At 37.6% G+C, this 24,157-nt stretch overlaps 1 protein-coding gene and 1 long non-coding RNA gene across 3 annotated transcripts in view; one reads left to right on the top strand and one right to left on the bottom strand.

The window, feature by feature from the left end:
* The window catches only part of LOC136350549 (uncharacterized), a 31,092-nt gene extending 16,458 nt beyond the window's left edge, over positions 1 to 14,634 (bottom strand). The window contains exons 1-3 of the long non-coding RNA XR_010734174.1: positions 14,547 to 14,634; positions 14,206 to 14,483; positions 12,280 to 12,367 (exon numbers count right to left, since the gene is read on the bottom strand). This is a non-coding gene — a long non-coding RNA (uncharacterized lncRNA). The remainder of the gene's footprint in view (positions 1 to 12,279; positions 12,368 to 14,205; positions 14,484 to 14,546) is intronic.
* Positions 1 to 24,157, top strand: part of LOC136350548 (zwei Ig domain protein zig-8-like) — a 207,445-nt gene that overhangs the window by 12,255 nt on the left and 171,033 nt on the right. The gene's annotated exons all lie outside the window — the stretch shown is intronic.

Raw genomic sequence — 24,157 nt, 5'->3', positions numbered from 1 at the left:
AACTGTTTGGTCCCTGACTACGGTGTTTGATCAGGGATTTCCGTTTGGAAGCTTAGAAGGTACTTTACGAATTTTTAAGGGAATTTGAAGAAACGGGTTGTTTTTAAAGAGGGGAGACAGGGCAGAGGTATAGATTCCTATATTGTGTTCGGATATTTAAAATTTAAAACGTCCATTGTTACTTTAAACACTTCCACAACCCAAACATTTCTATACGGCAGCGGCGAGAGGTGTGGAGTTCGAGAGGACCGACTGGTCGAATACGCCCGGTCTAAGAGGGATCCTCATCAAACCATCATCTGTCTACGTAATGGTTTGATACGGCTTCCCATTGCAGTTTTGAATTAAATGGTTCAAACGGTTTCGAACACGAACATAGCAAGTTCTTCACCAAACCTTCGGGGGATTCTCTCAATATTAAGCACGTGCAGCATGTTACAATTTTGTTTAACAATTTCCATAAACTTCTACCCGTCGTTCGCTCAATCAGGTCTCACCATTATTTTGTTAAAAACGTAGCGTTACGGTAAAAGACCCTAAATTGCTTCTCGGGTCCTCTCGTCTCTTTTTCGCACATTTAGCAGTAACTCGCAGCGTTTAGTAATACAATTCAATTAACTATTTCAAGCTATACTTAAAATTTCCACAGTCCTTCCTATCGTATATTATCATGTTTTCCAACATTCCCACTTTTAAATTATGTTACCATCAAGCTCCATATATCTTGAGCTGAGCTTAAAAGCGCAGAGCTTTAACTTTTCATGCCCGTGACACTTTTGATTTTGAATTTGGATGAGACGAAATTCCCCGGTGTGTAGTTCTTGTAATTCACAGATGCTGGTTTATCAAATATAAAGAGAAATTTGTTTTTGTCCTTTAAAATGTATCTACACGACGCTTACATGTCCGCAATACTTAGTGCTTCCCTTTCATCACTTGAATGCGTAATTTTTAGCGTCCGTTCTGAATAAGGTTACGCGTTATATTTATCGCCCTGTTTACCACGGGTAAATACCCCTTGAAATTGTAATTCGAGATGTGCAACCCGTTCATATTATCACTATAATTAGTTCTTTGCTACTCCGCACGTGATGAATTTAAATGTCACTTAAAAGCGACGTATTTTTTAACGAATGAAAAGGCGAAGTTAGACTTGGGCACCTGTTTCGACTTTTCACATCGCCAGATCCTTATTGGTAAATACCTCTGCAAGTGGATTAATGAACGAACATATTTTCATCCTCCTGGATATTTGCACAACATTTACAATACATTAATTGCTAAAGTTTGAGCCTGGCAGGTATATCCAGTTGCAATAACTAATTTGCCAGACATCTGCCTGGGTGGTCACAGCGTTAGCTTAGCAATATACGTGTGCGGTTACGTTTGTTGAACCCATCGCCATCATGACGGAGTTCTTCCAGATATTAGGTCCGGTGAAGAGCGCCCTCCGAGGTGGTTCGGCTGGATTAAACGACGCGGGGTCCGGATAAGCCGAGCGAAAGGTAGAAAAGTTTTTCCAGAAAATTTCAGGTTTTTCGAACGATTCGGAAAGTCGTCGGAATTTTTCGAATTTTCGAATCCCAGGGATCGTCGCGGTTGGGGTCCGCGAACGTTCGCGTACGTACATAAATCATTCTAAATATATATTCGGCACTGCTGTAATAATATAAGCTGCACCTATATATTTACTCACTTAGAGCGGAGCTGAATGAAGTTTCGTATTTAGGCTGCAAAAATATCCTCTGGGGGGAAAATCAAACAGAAAAAAGCGCAATAAAACTTAATTTGACACCATTTAAGATACCGAGGGGAAAACCCCTATAACATTTTTATTGCGTTATGCCCAAAACATTGGTCAAAATTTAAATAAAATGTCTCCCAAGGCTGCCTTGTATTTACCTTTGTCAATACGAACTTAGAACTGGGGCGAGTTTGAGATCGCGATTTAAAAATGGAAATCGACTCGACATTCTTTATTAAGTTTAACAGGTCTAGTTGCTCGTTTTATTTCTGCTGTTTTAATAAAATAACAATTCTGCGAGGGTTTAACAGGAAAACAATGCTTTATTCTGAACCGAGCACTTTTCGCTCCGTAACAACAAATCATTTTTCAAACGAAAATCAGTCCATGACATGTTCAACCCGTAGCTACCTGCATGAACTTTTATTCTGATATTTTCGACTTGCATTAAAATAATGTACAGGCATATCACGAAAAGTAGCAATTTCATTTTATGGCTCAGTGAGGTGCTTTTCAGGCGCATTTAATTTCTCTATAGCTGGCTTGCGATAAACGCTTGTGAGTGATTTTAAAAGTTTCGCCTGAGTGTTGCCTCTTAAGTGAATTTTTACGGAAATCGATAGCTGTGCATGCTAAACTAACACTTCTAATATATTTAGTATTTCATTAATCTTTCCCGATAAATTTCTCCATGCAAAACTCAACATTATACTCACTTGAGGTCACTAATTATATGTCTGCACTGCGGTTTTAGTTCGCTGTCTCAGTTAACGAATGAAGACCATAGTCCGGTGTAGCTTTTAAACTTAGAGAGAGAGAGAGAGAGACAGTTTGAAAGCTTGAAATTAATACATCTGAGGAACTAAACTGACACTTGTCACATGTTTTTAATATTTAATTAGTTCGTAAGCCGCAAACTTCGCCGTAAACTACTGAAAGTATCTTCACTTAAGTCCGCCAATAGCACTTCCAAACTTTTGTGAACCCACATATTTGACTCCCATCGTTTAACTAGCCAATAAAGGCCATAACATTCTCCAACGGGAACATAGCTGCCATCATGTTCATGCATAATATACCTGGTGTTGTTGGAATTATTGCCCGAGCGATTAGGGCGACATGAAAATGATTTTTATCTCTTGCACATTTTGGGACGAAAATAGTTCCTTTATAGAAAACAGTTGTCATTTTCGAGAAAAGGACCTCTGAGTTTGCCATGCCATCAATAATACGTGGGAATTTTCCAACACAAAAGAGCAGCGATCGACTCGGATATCATAGATTACTATTATTTTAGGTTTTCTAACAACTGACATTAAAATAAAGTCCAAGCCGTCATGGAAAAATGAAAAGTTGTTTTCCACAGACATTTATCTCCATAACTTCTAATGGAAACCTTTATTTTATTGCTAACAGTTGGGATCCTTACTAACTTTCAAACATGTTACAAATTTCAAATTTATTTTGCTGCCATAAAACTGCACATAAAAGTAAGAACTTACGCCTTATTCAATAAACTGTCTCTGCGATATAGTTAACAATACATACATCACGCCATCTATTAAAACCATCGAGTCGAACTTTATTCACGGCGAAGGCGTAAGAAATGCAATGCACTTTTAAATGTTGGTTTCTTGTTCTTGATTAATGGAAAAACGATTTATTACGTCATCCGTGGGTACGAAGAAATTCCCGAGTCCCGGTGTCATCGGGCGCATCGAGAACGTACCAGCACCGGCTCATTTGTGATGGTGCAGGACGCTCCTTATGGAAACACTCCCGCATTAACCGCGACCTCTCGTATGCTCAATTGATTTTTATTTTGCCCGATATTTCCATTTATATTTTTCCCCATTATTTTTCGCTTTCGAGTTAAGAGCGACGAAAAAATAACAGAGCGAGTAGCCCGGCCGGTACCAGAACACCTGGTGCCGTCCAGGCCATCCCCACCTTAACGCAGGGAATCAAATCCTACTTGGGCTTAATTTGATAGATCAATAGTACTCCAAAAATAATATGACAATGTAACGTGCTCATCGCCAATTAATTTCCTTCAATAATGCGATTTGTACATTGTCGTTGTCTATTCCGATCTCGTTAACTTTAGGGCTATATGTGCTCGATTTCTGATATTATTACGAATTATAGAGAGGAAATGTCAATGGATTCGTTTCAGAAATCTATATTTTTATCATTGCACAGAATAAACTCCTATCACGTTATACAAGTGAAAATTTAACGGGGCCTGTCATTAAAAGATGTATCAGTTTTCCTGACGTCCCACTTTTACTGCGACGGATATTTAAAAGGTTTTTCTGATTTGTCACACGTGATGAGGTTAAGTAAACGCATGATATCCGTTTCAAAAGTAAGCAGAAAATGGAATCCTTTTCTGAAACTCTAATGTCTACATCAAATATTTGAAACTGACCATACGGTTTTAACTGATTTTTGCAGCATCCAATTGAAGTAGGATTGGAGAGGAAGCGCTTATGTTTATGTTGTAAGAGGAAACTTGTTAGATGGTTAATTTTAATGTAAAGACGGTGTGACACACAGAGTTAGCAATAATGTAAACTCTGCGTTTTCGAATTCCACATCCTTCGCCTGACTATTACTGCCTGGGACCAAACAAGCACGAACTTTCTGGAGTTTATCATCGAGGAGTTCCTTATTAGTGCCTCTTTATGCGGTGCCATCCAAGGTTCTGCGGAGCAATGGTGGCCACATTCCGAAAGAAAACACGCTGGCTGATTTCCACGCAGCAGCATTCTGTTGAATCACCTTTGAAGTGCTGCGTCCTCCGAATCGTTACAATTCAATCGTCCACTGTCCTTCCAGCACCCTCCCCATCGATATTTCCTAAGCCGGACCTGATCTCTCGACTTGTTCGCCTTCGACGCAAAAATTTAAGTTAAGATATTTTTCGATTCATATACTGAAATAGAAATACTGAAATTGCGCCGAAAAGCCATCAAAATCCTGCACTTAGCCCGCAAGATCTCATTAATTCTGATCTAATTCCTGCTGGAACTGGAGCAAAGGTACTTCGTTTATTTTAAATATTTTCACCTGCCTAGCGATCTGCGTAATACTTCTCGCAACAAAATTTACTAATGAACCTAAAGGAACTTTCCCCTCTCATTATTCAATGTTATCGTGTCCCCTGGGTTCGTACCTCAATTTTATGTCTGCTGAGCTTAAGTAGAGGACTTTCGTCCGTGATCACAGAGCACAGATTATAATTTTAAGATCAATAAGAGAAGTTGGCCTAGTTGGCATAAACTCTTTAAAACGTTAGAGCTTGAAGTTCGGAATATTAAGCCAAATTGCAGATAATGTTTATATAGTGCTTTGTCCGAAGACGAACTTCATTCGCGGCAATCTAGGCTTTCGTGCAACACTAATTGAGCCGCAAACCATCCTGGATGTCGAAAATATTATTGGCATATCATTATAATTACTTGTAGCAAACATGGATGTCACATAAATAGACGACGACCGTTTGCTAATGGCTGAAAGTTTAATTGCGTATTTACCTCTTAAATTGCAAAAATAAATTTAAACAAACTTGTGAATATCCGCGAATTGCCGGCGCCAAATGATACGGCTTGAACATATGGAGGAGCACAACGGATTCAGGGATATGAAAACGAAAATAAATTACTTAGCGCACAATGTTATTCAAGTATCTGGATGACAGCCATAAGGCATGCCTAAAGGGGTGCCTAAGACCCTCGAAAAAATCCAATAAAGTAGACGCCTATCTCGTTCAATGGCAACACAAGAAATAACGTCAAGCTTTGTCAGATTTATTTTAATAGGATTTTAATTGAAAAATTTCCGCGGGGCCTTTTAATATCTGTGAATACTTCATGAAATTACTTTTAAGTGCCACTGTGCCATTATCTTTATATAAACGTCAGGCTCCAGCCTCAACTATCCTCTTAAAATGAGATCTCAAGGTATCCATTGGGATGCTTTGAGCTATCAAAATGACTCTATTATTAGATTTAGACGACGGCAATAATTGAGAAATTGTAATCGCTTATTGATTGGGACCTATTAAAAATTGTACCGTTTGGGATGGCATCAAGGAAACGGCAAAGATCAGCTGTGCCATACCCATGTCTTCTATAGATAAAACGATGATGGATTGCAATCAAGGCAATTTATCAGATTTGATAAATATACTTTTACACGCAACTTCGAGCCTTATCCAGAAAATTTACGAATGCCCGCAAATTTTCTGGAACTGTGCCGAATCTTCTAGACGCGTCATTGCCGCGAGCTCTTCGCTCTATCGTCAGTTTTAATTCGTCGTCACCTTTTTTCCTGGTTAAACATTAATTAAATACATTTGAAATACAATTATATGGTACCAACAAACATGCACATTGTAATCTAAACGAAGGTAATTATGCAAATATTATTTCATATCTGATTACTTTGTAATAAGCATAAATGCTCAATTAATTGGAAATATTATGCAATGAAATTTAACGCAAACGTTATTAAGGGTTTTGTTGCTCACCTGTTCGTATACGATATCTACCATTTACTTGTACCGGGTTTATATTAATCATTGTCTCAAAAGAGAAACTGTAATAAAACTTCTGTTAGGTAACTTCTCAGGAGACAATTCGGCTTTGCGACTGCAAATGGAAATGCATTTATTTGGGTCAGACAAGGGAAATAGCTTTAGTATGAGTGGTATAACTGGTAAATGAAAAATTACACTAAATTATTCAGAGTGTTTCACAACTTATCTGACAAGCTTCAACACCGTGTGCATTGTTACATAAGAAGTCCATTTGTGAAAGAAAAATCCAATTTAAGTCTTATAGTTAACGAGATAAGCAATAATAATAAAAGTTTATTTATTTCATTAGGGTCATTCCCTACATTTGACAGTATTAAAGTTACCACTTTACATAAAAAATTTGAAAAAAGTGGAGAAATTGTTTCCTTCTCCCTCCTTATCCTTCTTGAAAATATGCCCTTGGCGATCCGAGCACGTATGTAATTTATACACGATGGGCCACCTCCACATTTTCGTTAGTATTCCTGGAATGCTTTAACTCAGTACACGGGATACGTCGAATCGACGGGGACGGATCAGTAACTTGGCCTCCGCGGTCTCCAGATTTAAATTCCTCAGATTTCTTTTTATTGGGATGTTTAAAAAACGAGGTCCACCGCTCTAAACTTCAGAATATTCAAGAATTGCGAGATCGGATTATAACGGCGGGCGCTAATTTGCATTTTCGGGAGCAGCAGGCAGGAGGAACATTCGAACTAGTCTGCCACAGTTGGATTCGACGGGCTCAAGCTTGCGTTCAAGCCAATGGAAACAATTTTGAACAATTTTTGTAATATAGAATAAATGAACTTTGATTATTGTTTACCTGGTTACCTGCGGGACTTCCATTAGAATTTCTTTTGACAAATAAATTTCTTATGCAATAGTGCATATGCGGTTCAAGTTCGTCCGACAAGCTGTGAAACACCCCATATATTTTGCGGAAGTTGACTGCAGTGGACATGCAGGACAATTTTTGAAATATTAGTGAAATTTTGTATTTTGGTTTATTTTGAATTTTAGGTAGTCTTGAGCGACCAATTAAACGACGGGGGACAAAATCTCGGGTCTCGGGGGTGCGAAAAATATTCTCAAAATTTGCCATGTTTTGGAAAATGCTTCATTCATTTGAATTTAAGCTGCAACTGAGCTTCTACAAGAGACAGCCCGCAGTTGGTACGATAAAAAGACATATTTTAGAGTCCAGTTCGGCTGGCGAATCTAAGTTCCATTGTTTCCCTCCATATTTCAAGTTCTAATAATTGTAATTTCGTAGCCTTCATTCAATTACACACAGGTGTAATCGAAAGTTCGGCCCAGGGCCGAAAACCTAAAATTTCCTAGTCTACGATTATTTAAAACGTTCAAAGTTGCGCTTAGAAAATTGTCTTGGAAATTTACTGAGGTTTGACCTCCTTTCCGAACTCCAATCTCCGATTTCCGCCTATCTGGCGAGAATACTGAAGAGAAATATCAGAGCACCTAGGCGAGATCACATTAGCCCAGGTGGTTCTGCGAATTAACAGAAACTACCTCAGCAACTGAACATTTCTGGAAAAGAAACATAGGAAATTTCCTGTTTCAATTCGCCAGAGATATCTCCTCCTGAAATATGTATTTGGTCCTGAAACACTTCGTACGAGGTATAAAAATATCTGTACAGAACTTCGTGAATAAATAAAGCGGGAAAAAATCAAACCATGAATCGTATTTCTTTTAGTGGAGTGTGACAAACGGAAACTTCTGCAAGGGTCGAACATTTCGTGTGGAAAAGCCTGCCCGATTAGTTCTGAGCGAAAAAGCACTTTCAAAAACTCACGCAAGATAACAATCTACGTCAGCACTCAACATATAAACGAAATTATCCCAGTGCAGGGGAAAGGGGGCCTTTGGCTGTCGTAAACTGCACAAGTTTTATGATCCGGGAATAAACACGCACAAGACGGAATGTACAAGTGTGGAGGAACGTGATTAATTAGCAGGGGGACGATTTTTTCCCAAAAATAACAATGCAGAAATATTTCCTCAATATATTTTCCATCGCAGTCCACAGGCGGCAAATTCTCTTACAAGCTCTAATTGGTCTCCGTGTAAAATCGTTACAAAAAAAAAAGGAGAAAACCGCCATTTCCGCCTAAGGAAAAAAATCTTTAAAGCAGTTTCTTTGTAGAAAACGTATTATTTTCCACATTTAAGTGACTTCCCGAGAACTGACAAGTCTATTCGGTATTAATTAGATGGACGAGCACGGGAGTACAAAATTGAAGAATTGCACCACGAAAACTTTAGGATAAGTTTGCTTGTTAAATGAAAATTGCTCCCGTTAACAAATTTGCACGAAGTCTTTCAAAGTAATATCAAGTTAAAGACGCAAGTAGGCATGCGAATAACAAACAGAGAGGTTTCATTTTAAACTAAAGCTCTATCCAACAACTCCAGGCGTCGTGAAAATGGTAATCAGCGATTATGGGCTAAGATCGGGACACTGGAAACAACTCAATAAACCCATTTCGACAAAAATAAGATTAAATCAATATGTTGGATGCGAAAGTCACGGATTCACGAGGGCTATTTTTATTTAATTGGTTCTGAGCAATTTATATCAATTTTCCACAGCTGATAACTGCCATGGCACTTAATTTAAATGTTCCAGCCCGCCAGAGCTAATTTCAAGTACTGCATGTAGGTATTTTAAAATATATTGCCTAATAATAGACTGGTAACTCGTCTCGTCAAAACCCATATTTCTCTGAAGATATGACAGATGACTGGGATATATATTTTCAGTTCGAATAACATTGTTGATGGGTTTGGCTTAATAATGTATACATTGCATGATTTCGTGCACATGAGAAAACACTCAACGAGCGAAGTGTTTACTTGGAGGAGGAGCTGTCGATAAGTTATTGTAGAATTTATTTTAGTTTGCTGAAATGCACTTTCGTTGTTGAAGTGAACTTATTTTAAACGAAACTCGTTTTTACGAGCCGTGGAAGCCGCCTTAATGCTTTTTACCTCACTGCCATTGCTTCTTCTAATCGTATTGAAATCGCATTGAAAGTTGTATTGACGTTTATTTTCGAATTATTTATACTTGATAGAGTATAGTGGATTTCCTTGCCTTTCCAGCCCTCGTAATAATCTGTATTCAATTTTCTGAAGATATATATTAGTCCATTCAAACCGAGCCAAGCGGTTATTTTCTACTGCAACAGGTACACAGCAGGCAGTTTGACGTGGGAGCCCTATATTATCAATGCATCTGTTTAATACCGAAATTAGACGGTCAGCAGTGACACTCCTGCCGGAAACGCACGGTGTCAAAGTCTCCTGTAAACGCTGCGCCGACCCGCGCGCTACGCAGTCTGTGGATCGGTGAAGCTGCGCAGCTGACGCTTCATTGCTTGCTTTTGATTTAAGGTTAATTTGGAGTGTCATTGCTCACTGGTGTCATGGACTTAATGGAGATACTAAATCTGCACTAAACTTACTGGTCGTTGTCTGCAGATAAAGAGTCACAGCGATTGCTCAAATTTCGGTTAGTGTCAACTACAAATGTTAAAGAGCTTCAGATATGGTGCAGAAAAACATGAATGGGACAGAAAGACATGAAAGGGGCAGAAAGACTTGAAGCTGAAAGGTTGGAGATAATATAGCAAACGCTACCCATTTTCCGCAAATATGACGCTTGCGCACGGGCCGCATACGAGCGTAGTAGGTCATATGAGAAGCAAATTGTTAGTTTGGGTTGGATACGATACTTTCTCTAAGGCCATAACATTTCGTGAAAAATAAAAGCGATTTCCCGCTTTACTGTTTAAAATTCGATGCACTTGCCACTAAAATGGCCTCCGGGCAATTGATTTGTTTGTTTTATCCCCTCTGTGTAGATATGGGCACGAAGTCGTGGGAAATAACTTTATTTCTTTACATTTGCGCGCGCACCCCGTAAGAAATAAATATATATATAGAAATCGACGATCTTTCGATATGATTTTGAGTGGATAAAAGCGCACATCCCGACCTATCGCTGAGCTCCATTCTCAACAAGGAATACGTTAAATCCAAAATTTACAAGGAAACGTGTATGTATTTGTTTCGATGAATTCGAATAAATGGATATTCAAATTTTACAAAACATCAATTTATGAATATTTCATATTTGTGCGGAATACCGTGAGAACTTTAAGAGATTCGGTTTGAAAACATGCATTTTGAACGAACAATAGGGGCGTCTCTCATCGTTTACTACTTTCGGAGTAGTGATGTCCTAATTTAAAAACAAACTATTAATGGAGCATCTGTAAATGATTGATTGTGTTATTGGGTTTAATGGAAACAAAGCTGTTTGTATACGTTCCGCTATTCTAGAATGGGGGACGTAATTTGGAAGTCAGCATTGTTTTACTGTCTTCACTTGATGGCTTGCGGGGAATTTATTGAGAGTTAAATGGAAGGGTTACGTTTATGGTTGTTTGGCTTATGCAGAGCGGTTTCTCCAACCCCATTTTATTGAGTGAGACATTTATTCAGAATGTACCTTCAGAGTTTCACATTTTACTCAGTTCCTTAATTGCGCTAAATGAGTTTTTAACTAAAACAAAACCTTTAACCCTCGGTAAAATACGATATTCACTTGGGCTTGCATAAGAAACTTTGACTTCCAGTAGTCTTAAAATTTCCACTTCGGAATGTTATCTAACCAATGTTAGCAGACCCTACCTTCCTTACATTATTCGATGAAAGATAATAGCTCTTAATAGGGATAATTATCTTGAAATTTCCTATCCTAAAATAACACCCTTTCTTCCCCGTGGACTCCCTTTAGTCATATAAAATAATAAGCCTGACACTTCGACTTTGCAACTTCGCAATTAAATTAATTGAAGGGCTATTTTATTTGTCTGTTTACACCAATATGTTCCACTCAGGCAACGGCAAGAATACGTTATCATATTGACATCTTACTGTTTATGAATAGGGCTCATGACAGCATGCATTTGTTATCCGAGGATCCATTAATAAATATTTGGCTAAAAGGGTCATTTAACTGACCCTCCTGAGATATACTGCTTTACAATGCATGGGGAAACTGGCGCCAAGATTGAAAGTGCCGGATTCAGCATTTGCAAGTTAACAGCTTGTTAAAGTGAAACTAACAAATTAGGAATTCTTATATCTTGAAAATAGATTTCTTCCGCAAATTGTGGTAGGAGAACAAGCGTTAAATAAAAATCTAAATAAGTTTTTGTCGATTCGTGGAACTTTTTTAATTCAAACTTTGAAATGAATCCAATTAATAGACAATGTAGTGAATGACGATAGTTTAGAATAATGCGATAGAAAAAAAGTTGATGTTAAAACTGTTACCTGATATTGGGAGATATCAATGTCAGGGCAAAAATGAAGTTGTTCATTTTAATTAAAATTAATCTCCCTCGATACATTTTTTCTTCGTTCTTTCACGACTATACGGAATGAGCACACTAACAATATCCCCTCATGTTTTGAAGATGAAATCTCTAAATAAATACTCTTTTATCTGAACGTAATTATTTACTTTATCGGAAACCACGAAAGATATCTCACTCTTATTGTGTTTGTAAATTAGCTTTATCTGACTCGATGAAAAGGCATTTCAGCCTGCTTTATTCGAGACATTAACCTGACTTGAATATTTTTATTTTGCATTCCACAGCCACCGTTCGTTCCATTCATTTAAATTTGTAAAAAAAAAACATTAGAAAGCTCTGGGATGTGTTACTAACTAATCTTTCAACAATGGACTCATTAACACCTTTTCATATTTGCAACAATACGCAATTTAACATGTTGGGCCTGAACACGTTTAATATCTATCAGGACACACTATTTGGAAAAAAAAACGATTGTGTACTTAAACTGCAAACAGGAAAAATGGTATAAAAGGAAGTAAAATATACAAGAAACTTACTTTTGGAACGCCCTGTACTTTCCGATCTTTCCATTAGATCGTACCGGTCTTGTCCATCTTCGTGTGGACAGTCCGTAGTGTAAGTACACTGAAATTAAAACAAAATCAAGTTATCTACTATTGTTATACCTATTTAATGACTATCTTAAATATAGATTTAAATATACACATTCTACCAAACGACATCGATGCTCAATTCCATCACTAAAAGACCTAAGGTCGTTGACCAATAGGCGCAATTTAGCAATAAATTGATCTGCGAATATGTATTTATTATTAATTCGTTGATTTAATATATCAAAAATGAAATTCAGCAATTTAATGCAAAGTATAAACGTACATTTTCAATATTATGCCATTTGGTTCAATGGCTGTTCAATTTGAAACTTTTTTACCTCTTGCGTTTTTTCTGTACCTCTCATCGTTTTCCAATTATATATTTGCCAAAGTTTCTAAAAATACACATTATTCCCCTAGAAATGGCGTTTCAGTTGTTACTATTTGGAATTCCCAATTAGTAAATTATGGTAAAAGTAAAGTGGTTTGTCTAATACCATGAAGTGATTTATGCGAGTTTTACCATAATTTTTCATAATCATGTACATTTCTGGACACTTTCTTATAACTAAAAAACGGTGAGAGTTGACAAACCTATCTCAAAAAGTTTGGTGTGGAAAAATGGGACTTAATTTCAAAAACATACCACGCTGTGGATTTAGGCCAAAAACTCAGTAGAAACCACAATCATGTCCGAAAAAATCAATATAAACAATTATAAAATAATTGCGAAATTCATCGCGAAACGGCTCTAAATCTTTTTTACAATCAGCATTTTATAAGTGATTTCTGGACGAAAGTTGAATTGAAATTCCGGCTTAACCTTCGGGATTTACAATTAGCACTTTGCTTAAACAGCGAAACAATAAATAATTTGTTGTGAAAATATGCACAGTGAAGAGTGCAAATATCTCATTTCCTTTGGAAGGAGTTTTAATCAACTATTATGGAATTTCTAGAACGCGAGGTAGGTGCTTCGACTGGAAAGCTTATAGAGAATAATTAATTGTAAACAGCTTTATTTTCACCCATTTTCTTCACTCTAGGGCAGCTTGAGGAGCTTTCTGCAGTCTTAAAATTAAGTGCAGTTAGAAATTTGTAGACAAATGAATTTACAGGTAATTTAAGGATATTTTTTAAACCGTTTTCATACTTTCAAACTAAATTACTGAAAGTAGGTCAACATAATCTCTGCAAATGGAAGTATTTCCGAGTGAACGAGGTTTGTTTTACGGTGTAATTTTTAGAGCTTTTGCGATAACTCAATTAATAACAAATAAGGTTTCTCTTAAATACAGTCGAACTCAATTATATCGAATATGCGGAGACCGGAGATTTGGTGCGCTCTAGCCGATCGTTCGATATATCCAATTCTAGTCAATACGTCCATAAATATATACTATATTCACCTTGACCAAGGGTAACTGCGTCCACTTGAACAGTGGTTAATTAAGGGTTTGAATTAAACCTAGGCATGTGCACATTAATTTTATACAAGGCCAAGTGGGTATCGACGGTTTGTATATTACTCAAGTCTTAACATCTAATAATAATAATTGCAGCCGACGCAGTCCGAAATCGCATAATACATGGGGATTCCCCGGTTTTAAAATCATCTCTACAAAAAAATACCCTAAAAATAGCCTAAAAAAATCAATATAATACTTTTTAATAGACATTAGTTCGTTATAACCTATTGGCCGCGCAAATTCTTTCGAGAAAAGCGTTCGCTAAAATCGATGGTGCGTTATAACGGAGTGTGAGCTGAATCTGAGCATAAACTTATTGCATAAGCGGAAAGCATTGTCTTAAGGCCAGAAGACGATCTTCCAAAACTGGAGGTATCTCATTTTGTAAAAGGCTTCTTACCAGTTCATTTACGGTTCCCCAAAGAGTTTTGCTGGAAGTACAACTTGTACCAGACGTTTGATTGACACGATTTATGTTTAAGGCACTGTTCTCTCATTAAATAAAAATTTTTCGTACTTTCAGAATGGCATTTTCACATCTCGCTCACAACACTAGTCGAAACTGGAACAACAAGCCCAGTTGTCACCATTTCTTGGGTTTTGTAGTCTCTTCCACAGCATACAATGGGGCGATCATGCACATTCTTAAAGTAATTTAGTTTGTTTCTCAAAGTTCACCTGCATTGTTTATTATATTAGGGAATATCGATTCCATTATAGCACATAGTAAAAAGTAACTACCTGAGTTAGACTTCATTCATTTAAGTTGTAAATAAAACAATATTAACGATTTTGTAACTAGATTCGTATTTACATAAATATTTTGAGGTTATGATGGGGCGAACGAAAGTGACATCTGGGAGAAGGACCGCACTATCGACATCTTGTCTCTCTCTATATGTTCCATGTAGTCCATCTTTATCTGACATTCGCCATGGGCGTTTTGCATTTCTGTCTTATTTAGTGACACATTGACCCATTTTCTTCAGAGCTATCGCTGTATTAAAGAGGTCATCCCCTTTAGCGCGCGCTAAACAGTTCGCTGTGGAATGTCTGGAATGTTGAAATGACATAATATTTGGAGGCGCCACATGTGTTTCCGTTTATCTGTATTCACCTTGAACTGGTCTTCACGGTAGATTGTGGAAGGAGGGCGGGTATTTTAATATTAAGAAACCCTTTCAGCCCAATATGGCTTTTAGACGAATTTTGTTTAACAGTTTATCATAAAATAATAATAAATTATAAGATATCTAAATTTTAAAAAATTATAAAAACTGCTGAAAATGTCCCCCCTAAATTCAGGACTCTGCTCTTTGCCTCATCAACCAACAAACTTTCGACTGTTCTAGGAGAATTGTGAATGATGATTTTTTAGAAGAAATTTTATTAAACGCTACGAATGCCGCAGATAGTTCATAAGTGCGCCGGATAATTACTTTTTTCTCACTTTCTTTAAATTCTTAATTTGCATCGATAGATATTTTTGTGGATTCTATAAAAAGAGTGAAAAATGCGAAAATATCTACGTCCGATCAGGCCGATTCTGTTTAGCATTTTTTGCATAAGTTTTAGTGTCATTAGGAGTTTAAAAATTTGTTGTTAACACGATCGATCCGTATACGGAGAACATAATTTGACCATCAAAATAATTGAGATTGAATGTATTAACCCGGGTTTGGCTTCTTCATTAACATGCAGCGCTGTCTAGTTATGAGTGCCACCATAACCATTACGGGTGAGACAAACTAAGGCTTAATTGGAAAGTCCTGAAGCCACCAATGTTCTGAATTACCTCCGTCAAGAAATATGCCTATAAAAATGAAATTTTACTCTTAGTTTTTAATAGTGTTTCTCTGCAAAAAAAACGACTCCAAAGAGCCGTAAAGGAAATTTAGCGAACAAAATAGTTTGTAGTTAGTTATGTAAACTTTGGCAAAATTATCAACGTAGTGCAGTAAAAAATCCATTCGGAAAACCCTTGTAATTCGTGACACGTAAAGTTTTCAAGTACCTTCTTTACATGCCAGTGTAGTGGAAGCCTGCCTGTAAAATAAACAAGCTCATCCTGTCATCAGTTGAAATTCACTAGAAAGTTGCTGTAAAACAGGATATAAAAAGCAGCATATCCTCGCCGTTAAACTCGTAAAGTTAAGAAATTAAAATGCTACTACTCTTTAACTAATAAATGAACTTAGAAGTTACTATCTTTTTGTCAGCCGCATTTAAATATTCAACGAGAAGGAAAATTCGTACTTTTGCAACCAGTTAAGGCGACATTTTATACGTCCCCGATGACTGCTATTTCCTATTTGAAATGGTAATTTCGGGATAAATTTCGGTTATTAAGTATATGACAGGAGTCATTCTGTAAGAATCGAGATAATAGAGGAACCGGCTAGAATCTATTTCGACACTTTGGTCGGATACGATGGGAACTGATGAAGTACCCAGTCAATCCCCCTATGAATCAATACCCACCTGAATTGCTCAACTCGCAAAGTTATTTCAAAGTACGCCTAGAAAATTCCAAAATCGTATTTTCGATATAGCGTTGTATAATAGTCACTCCGCTACCTGCCTAGACCAGCCACCTCTCAAATGCCCGTTTACTGCGAATATTCCAGAGCCTCGCGAAAGTTCTAGAACTTCGTAAGAAATCCAAAACTTCGCGAAAGTTGCAGTAAGTCGCGAAAGCTTTACTTTTGACAGTTTTGCAGGAACTCCTCTGCTATGAACATTCGCGTCCCGTGGTTTATCAGTAGAGTTTCGCGAGACCGAGTTGGAATGCAGGAATACAGACCTGTAATAGCAATTAGTCTTCCGGTGTTGTCTTGTTTGGTTTCGATAGTGAACTTAAAACTGAGATTAGTCTCGTAGTCTTGCGAAGCTCTAGTGCAAACCATAAACCATACTTGGCGCAAACAATATGCCTTTTCCTTTTTGTTACTTTTGTAACAGGAACTGTCATATGATTTATAGGTAGGATGGTCAGAATTGCACACAATTTATTTAATATAGTAATTTTCCTGACGTGTGAGCAAAGCGAGCAGATGTACTACCCAAATACATCCAATCAAACTAGGGCGTCAAATTAATTATACTTTACCGCACTTGAGTAGAAGAAAATACGTGTGACTGCTGTGGCCATTTGGATCAGTGTTATTTTTTACTTTCAATTTCACCATCTACTAAACTGCACCTAGACTAAGTATCAAATCGCATGATTTATGGACAAACGAAATGTAATATTTCTATATGAGGATATGAGGAACACGAACGTTTTGGCTTACATTGTAAGGCTGCAATGAAAATTACGATTTAATTGTGACAAAATGAGCCTGCACCAGGCAGAACGTTTACAGCAGGAAACGTAGCAGACATCGACATGCATTGGTGTACTGTAATTGTCGTGGATTTGAGAATCTGTGCGGCGCGCGAGGGGAGGTTGTCGTAAGGTCTCACTGGCGACCTTATGCCCATCTCATTAACGCCCGAACTCTTGTTGGTTTGATTTTCCTGGAAAGTCTAAGCAAATATTCATAATGGGAGCCAATGCCCTGCATGTCACGTTGGTAATTAATGGTGTTGTTCCGTTTAATGTGGATCATCTCAGTGACATTTCGCTTCCAGAGATTTTCTTCCCTGTCTACCATGGTGCTTGTGCAAATTTGGAATAATGACCCGTGAATCACTGGTGGCTGGTTATACCGGTTTCATCAATTTTTTCTCTATTGTTTGTTGAAGAGGGGGGTACGTCACTGGTATTTTCCAAATTAGAAATATATTTTTTTTAATAACCGCTTTAAAATACACCAAAAATGTCTTATATTTTTTAATACGATAAGTCGTTTATAGAAAAAAAATATGTCTCGGTGTAAATCTATGCTGAAAGTAATAGCCAATTTGTTAGAGATAAAGTTGGTCATGCAAGCCGTGTTCGAGAGTCCATGAGAAAAAGAATGGACACATGGATTATCGGACATGCTGGCCATTTTCAATAACCGTTATAATGTATCCAATTTGGAAAAAAAACAGTGACGTACCCCCCGCGTTTCTGCCATAAAAATTAACACGGTAACCCCCACAGTCTTCAATGGTTACAGCAGTTTTTTTTTTGATAGAAGGGAAATGTACTGGTTGGACTACCGTGTAGGTATATCGAGTTTCAATAAAATGTCTAACGCTATTTTTAAAATACGAAGAAAAATATTTAATTTTCTTCTAGGTTTCAGAACCAGTATCCCGGAAACGACTCATTGTAGGACATACGTTAATGTAACATTTTCGTCTTGGAACGATCCAGAGAGTCAGCTCCTTAAATACCGTAACACTCTTAAGGACCACCTTGTATAGGGGAAGGTGTTATAAATGCCTCACTTCCACCGAGTCTTTGTATATATTCTATATGCGGTCAGCACTTCGCCAAACATAAGAGGACCTTGAGTTCTCATAACGTGGCTCAGCAGTCAACTCTATGCCACTCAACATTGTTTCCTAATAAAAACCTGTTTACGAAAGACGGCCGGTAATTCTTGTTGCTAAGAATTCGTTTGAGGACCCCTTTATTCTTCGATCCTAATTGAGGCCTTCAAATAACTTACCCCAGACTTTAATGTGACTAAATGTATCTACATAAAAGTTTGCGAGATCAGGACAGGACCGCAATATCAGCGATTACGTGCGTGTCAACTTTAATTTGCTCCTTTTTGTCGGTGTGCGCCAATGCATGCGAGGATTGTCCACATCCTAAGCCGGGATAATTCACTATCGGTGATAACTTATTTTCGATTATTCGAACCAATTTTCATTGGTTTCAACATGTTATTTTTAAAGCAAAATCCCTTCTTTTAGGTAAGCGATATTCCATTTACATTCATTCTCAAGTGACGTTCGAGGTAAGTAGTGCTTGCATATTTAAATATCCTATTCAATTTTAATGTAAGTGATCTAGGTATGAGAGATAATAAATCCTCCTCTGATATTCTTAGATGCCTTATAATTTAGGGAATCACGCTGGAAACGAAGATTTACCGCTCGTTCTTTTCTTCGCTCGCTGATACTTAATTTTTAAGTAATCGTTGAATAATTTATAGAAATAGCAGTCCAGAGCTTGTATGCCAACCCTCACTTTGTTAAAATTTTAGTACGGAATAATTAGGTTATTCATCTTCCTTCTGCTCTGCTTCTGCCCAAACCGCAAGAGGGATTACAATTACTGCACAAAAAATGCCCTTGATAGTAATGAACATATCGCTTCTCCTTTTCGTTTTTGAAGGCGTTCGACTGACGAAACAATCATCGAATGATGGTGATTCATCACGGCTAGTTTCCTTCGAAATGTCCCTCATTAAAGCATCGAATCAACACGAGGAATTACCATAAATATCGGAAACATATTTTCAGCGCAATCATTTCCCCTTCCTCATATTATACTTTTCTTTGTTGAATGTGACTAGGCAGGTATATATTTGGATAATAACCGTTGTGACGGCAAAAAAAAAGAAATCGTTTAGAGTTAAACACCACATTTTGTCATAGTCAGCAGGATAAAAGGACGTCTTCGAACACATTAACTGTTTGTCTGATCCGCAGAAACTGAACTTTCCACTTTCCGTCATCTGGAAAGTGCTATAACTCTGAGATTAATTGTTTGCATACAAATGAAACAGTTCACGCCTAAGCTTTGTTTGTCTTTTGAGAATACTACCGAGTGTATGTGCACATCTGAGACCCCCATTTCCTGCTGTTAATTAAGGTAATGATATTCACAACTTCACCTCAAATGTATAGGACGTTTTATCTAGGAGTACTAAAAACATGCTGACGCTGCCTGATGGGCGGCTCTTCGGGGAAAAAAATTATTTTGCGCACCTGCCCGATAAATATTTATAATTGAGTGTAGGATTTAAACACCGCTATATTTCCCATTTGAGCCACGTTGGTGTGGCTCAATGTCAGAGTAAACATAGCAACGTTTGAAAACTCGCTGTATAGCTACTGAATGAATTTGCCTGAAAAAATTCGATGGCCCTGCACTTTCGCCAAAAGTCGGCCGTAATCAATCCCCACGTCCAAACTCAAAATTTGCCAAATTGCAAAATATGACGGGAACGAGATGAAATTAGTTGTTGACGTCATAAATCGGGCTCGATTAAGAAAGAAGCAGTAAGTAAAATCTGGGTTTTGGGGATATTGAGAATAGGATGAAGATCTGATGGTCGGGAATGACCGTTGAAATATATTGAATCAGTTGAGTTCTGCCGAGCGAAGCAAAAACTACGGATCCGTCGTGCCAATTTGAATTATGTGTGCTAATAGCATTTTCGTACGTTTTTGGTTAGAATTGTTCACGGTCCTTTCCTTGCTTCGTATTTGATCTTAGGAGTAATCTTAGGAGCAATAGAGTTAATCAAAAATTATTTCGCTTATATATCTTCGTTCTGCGTGTCATGTCATCAACCTCTGCGCCTCTGCGTTCTTCGCTCTGACAAGAATTGACTATTTCTCGTCCTTTATGTCTGCCCTCGAAGCCGCCTCGTCCGAATTTGCTTTCACCTCGATACCTCCCTCAGCTTCTTTACTTTCTTACGTCGTTTCTTTAATTTTCTTTGTTCGGAAAAAAAATGCAATTTTCAAAGAAACATGGTCTTTTTTAGCTATCCCATCCAAAAGAATAACATCGGCTCCACAATGCGAAGCTCGGTTCCCATTCTATTACTTTTCTAGTCCCATTTCAACACTTTTGCCTCATGACGTGGCTTGTATGTCCATAGTTCGTCCCTGGTGAGTAAACAAAAACTGAGCTGCACCGAGCTTTTATGTATTTCAATGGAGCATTATTTCTGTCAGAAATACTTTAATGCCGTGCGCAAATTTTTCAGAAACGTGATAAGGAATAAATTTAAAAAGTGTTTGAAGGGCGCTACGCGGTTTAAGCAGGAAAATACACAGCGGGGGAAATTTTACAGGGCCTAAAAATATGGAGATGGTAGAAAAGTGTTAAAGAGCGCCAGTTAGTTAAACACCTGAAATTGATATGCGGTGAGCTGCAGCCTTTGATGTAAAAACTGATTATCTTGAATAGAGAAAATAGGTTAATAAAACGGCAAAGTATAGTTTTATCGATCAAAGCAACAAGTTTATGGTAGTGCGTGCAGAGGTTAAAAAATCGTTTACATCCACAACCTTTAATCTTACCTTTTGAATAACAACGAGCAATATAAGTCAATTCAATAAATTCACTCACCCGCAGCTATTTTCGCTTTGGCGATAAACTTTTCTTTTTCTTATATAAATTTATCTTGACAAGCATTTCCATTTTTAGCTTCGATTTAGATAGTTTTTTTACCCCTTTAGAAAATTCTAAAAAGAATAATTAAGGGCGGTAGGGAATATACCATTTCTTGGCGAGCTGCCAGAGATGGCTGCTAAGTGGGTGGCAGAGCTTGCTCTCGGTGCGAAGCACTACGAGAAACTACTGGAAAATTCTGGAACATTCGATTTGCCAATCTTTGGTTTTGCCTTTGTTTTTATTTTTGTCTTTTTAAAAGAAAACAATAAAGTGTATAGGAGTCGCATTAGACAAAAAATTTACTTTCAGTAAGCATCTCGAATAAATGCAAGAAAAGGCGAGAAAAGCAACACGAATTCTAAACCTTTTTTCAATATTCCTACCATAAAGGCTGAATAAGAGCTGGGTTGTACACAACGCGTATATGGCCTACAGAGCACCTTTTTCGCTCTTTTGTACATGGGACATTTGTGAGTGCAAACAAAAAACAATTAGGCGATTGATGAGTACGAGAGAGATAGACTACCGTCGCTGACCCGCGGACAGGACGCCTTAATCCAAGGAGTAACCACGTCACAAAAAGGGCTTGTTTTTCAATTGATGCGTTCTAAAAATACCATTTCTACCATAGTATTTGTAGAGGTAAGGCTACATTAAAATTTGTCATGGAATTCGTTCTCGCGAAATTTAAATTTGCACGCGTATACGTAAATTGCGTGCTCCAAAATCACGTAGAACCACACCCATTATCGGATTTAGGCTACTGCTTGGGAATCAACGACGGTACTCTGTCTCCCTCGCCCTTATCACTCGCCTAATTGCCTTTCGCTTGCACTTGTTGTTGGATATCCACCCAATTCGTCATGTTTTACTCATATTTGGGTCTGCAACATATTAGAGAACTAAAAGATTAGAATTCATAAATCACTCAACTTAAGGGTTGTTCCTGTTTGACCTTGAGAACCTATGAGAAGGAATACAGAAGTTGCTGATAAATGTTGATACTGTCCGTGCCCTTCATAGAATCAATCTGCTAAAATGTTAATTGCAAAAACCTTTTAAGGTTTACACTTAAATCATTTAGACTAAAACCCCAAATTCTTGAGAACCACCTAATCAGTGTTCTGATTGATCAATCAGAACGAAGGAGGCAGAAGCCAAACCCTGCTCATTTTTCTCTCCAGAGTCTTCCCAAGGCAGAAATAGTTTGAGACTTCAGCCGAATGGTAGCTATCCGCGTTTTCCTTCTAATTCAGCCTTAAACTTGTTTCGTGCTTAAGTTACACATAAGAAATAATCACTTTGATCTTAATGCAGACAATTGTTGAAGTTAACGGTAATTTTTTTCCTCGGCTATCATAACGATTTCACTGGCGGTATCCACGTACAAAATGATATCTGGTGTCAGAACGTCTTTCCTGAAGACCGCAACACCCTCACTAAACCCCATGTGCGCAGCGGCGAAAAAGCTCGCCTTCAGTTCGGCAGCAATTTCGGAAATAATTTTGAAAAAACGAAAAAAAGAAATACGAAAACAAAGCGAACGCAAAACTAAAACAGAAAAAATGAAAAAGACGAAAACTGGAAAGAGCCATAGTAAGAACGATCTCGAACATTAGATGGGAGGATTTCGGTACAAATCCTCAGATGGGGCGAGGATTTTATTTTTCTTTTCCAAAATTTCCAGCAGCGATTTGGATAGTCTCGAGCTGTACGATCCTCGGCCTATGACCACGTTACATTGTTTTATGTCAAAAGCGGATAAAAGCTGAATGTAACGCTAAAAAGGTCTGGAAACACCAAGAACAACACCAATTCCTAACAATTAGTTAAATTGATTCCAGTTCGAGTTTCCCGGAAAGGAAAATGTGACAGTTTGTTTTACGTGCTAATGCTAACACGACTTACTCATATGGACAAGTCCCAAATCTAACTAATAATTACATTGTGCACGGAACTTGTCTTTGTTAATAAGGATAAATTAATGCCATTGTGAATCAATATCCTGGCTCAAGGTTTGTCCCCGTACCTATGTCACCATATTTCTGGATTATCATCAACATTCTAACTAGGAGGGAGGGTTCGTCGAACCTTGGTGTTTATATTTAACCCTTGCTACCTGCTCGCTAGCGGAAACTTATTATTGAAGTAATATACCAAGGCAGTCCCACAAGTAGTTAATATTTATTGAAATATTCATTAATCCTTAATGGTAATTAAGTTTACGTGGGAGAGGTGCTTTAGTTCGCAAGAGATTTTCATTCCGGCACAGGGCAAGGCTTATGTCATAGTTTAGGCGAGGGAAGTTGATGTAAATACTTGATTACCGTGCAAGGGAGTGACAAAAATATCTTGGAGAGACATGTAAATCTGTTAGTTAGCTGACCGGAAAAAAAAATGCGGAGGAAAGAAGACCTTCGTCATTTAATTACTCGATGCGGTAATACCTCTAAGTAATTTAATGGTAAAATTATGTCCGATGCCACTCAATGTATACATTTTAATTATGGAAATCCGCGAAATAACTTGATTAAAAAAACAAATTGGATACCCCAGGGTGTTCGCACCGAAATTTGCTTTTTATATTCCGCTCTTCTCGAAAGCAGGGCACATTAATATGCCAAATATTATTACTCACAGGGTATCCTAAAAATGGAAAACACGCAGAGGTGGTGGCGGAGAGGGGGGGTGGGGATATCCTTGCTTTGTGATTTCCCAACTTTTCGATTTAATTTTATTTAAATTAAAAAAAAAAAATGCTGGGAAAATTGCAAACCAAAGTGTCTCTGTAATTATATTGCGAAGCAAACGCGATTCAGTTTTCTACTGTAGAATCCAACCTTCCAAAAAAATACTTTAAGACAATGGAACTAGGATGCTATTTTTTAGATGAAAAAAGCCACATTGGCAGGGCTTATGGGTTATGGGACTGTTTCCTTCTCAATTTCAAGAATAATGTTCGGCAAATTGACTTTTCTTTCCAGTTATTTTACCTTTAAAAATATGCTTGGAAGTCTGGGACCCGTCTTCTCTGTTTCTTCCAGCGTGAATTTTAGGG

This window comes from Euwallacea fornicatus, chromosome 3, assembly GCF_040115645.1.
Source record: "Euwallacea fornicatus isolate EFF26 chromosome 3, ASM4011564v1, whole genome shotgun sequence".
Classification (NCBI taxonomy): domain Eukaryota; kingdom Metazoa; phylum Arthropoda; class Insecta; order Coleoptera; family Curculionidae; genus Euwallacea; species Euwallacea fornicatus.
This window is presented reverse-complemented; position numbering and strand designations above follow the sequence as displayed.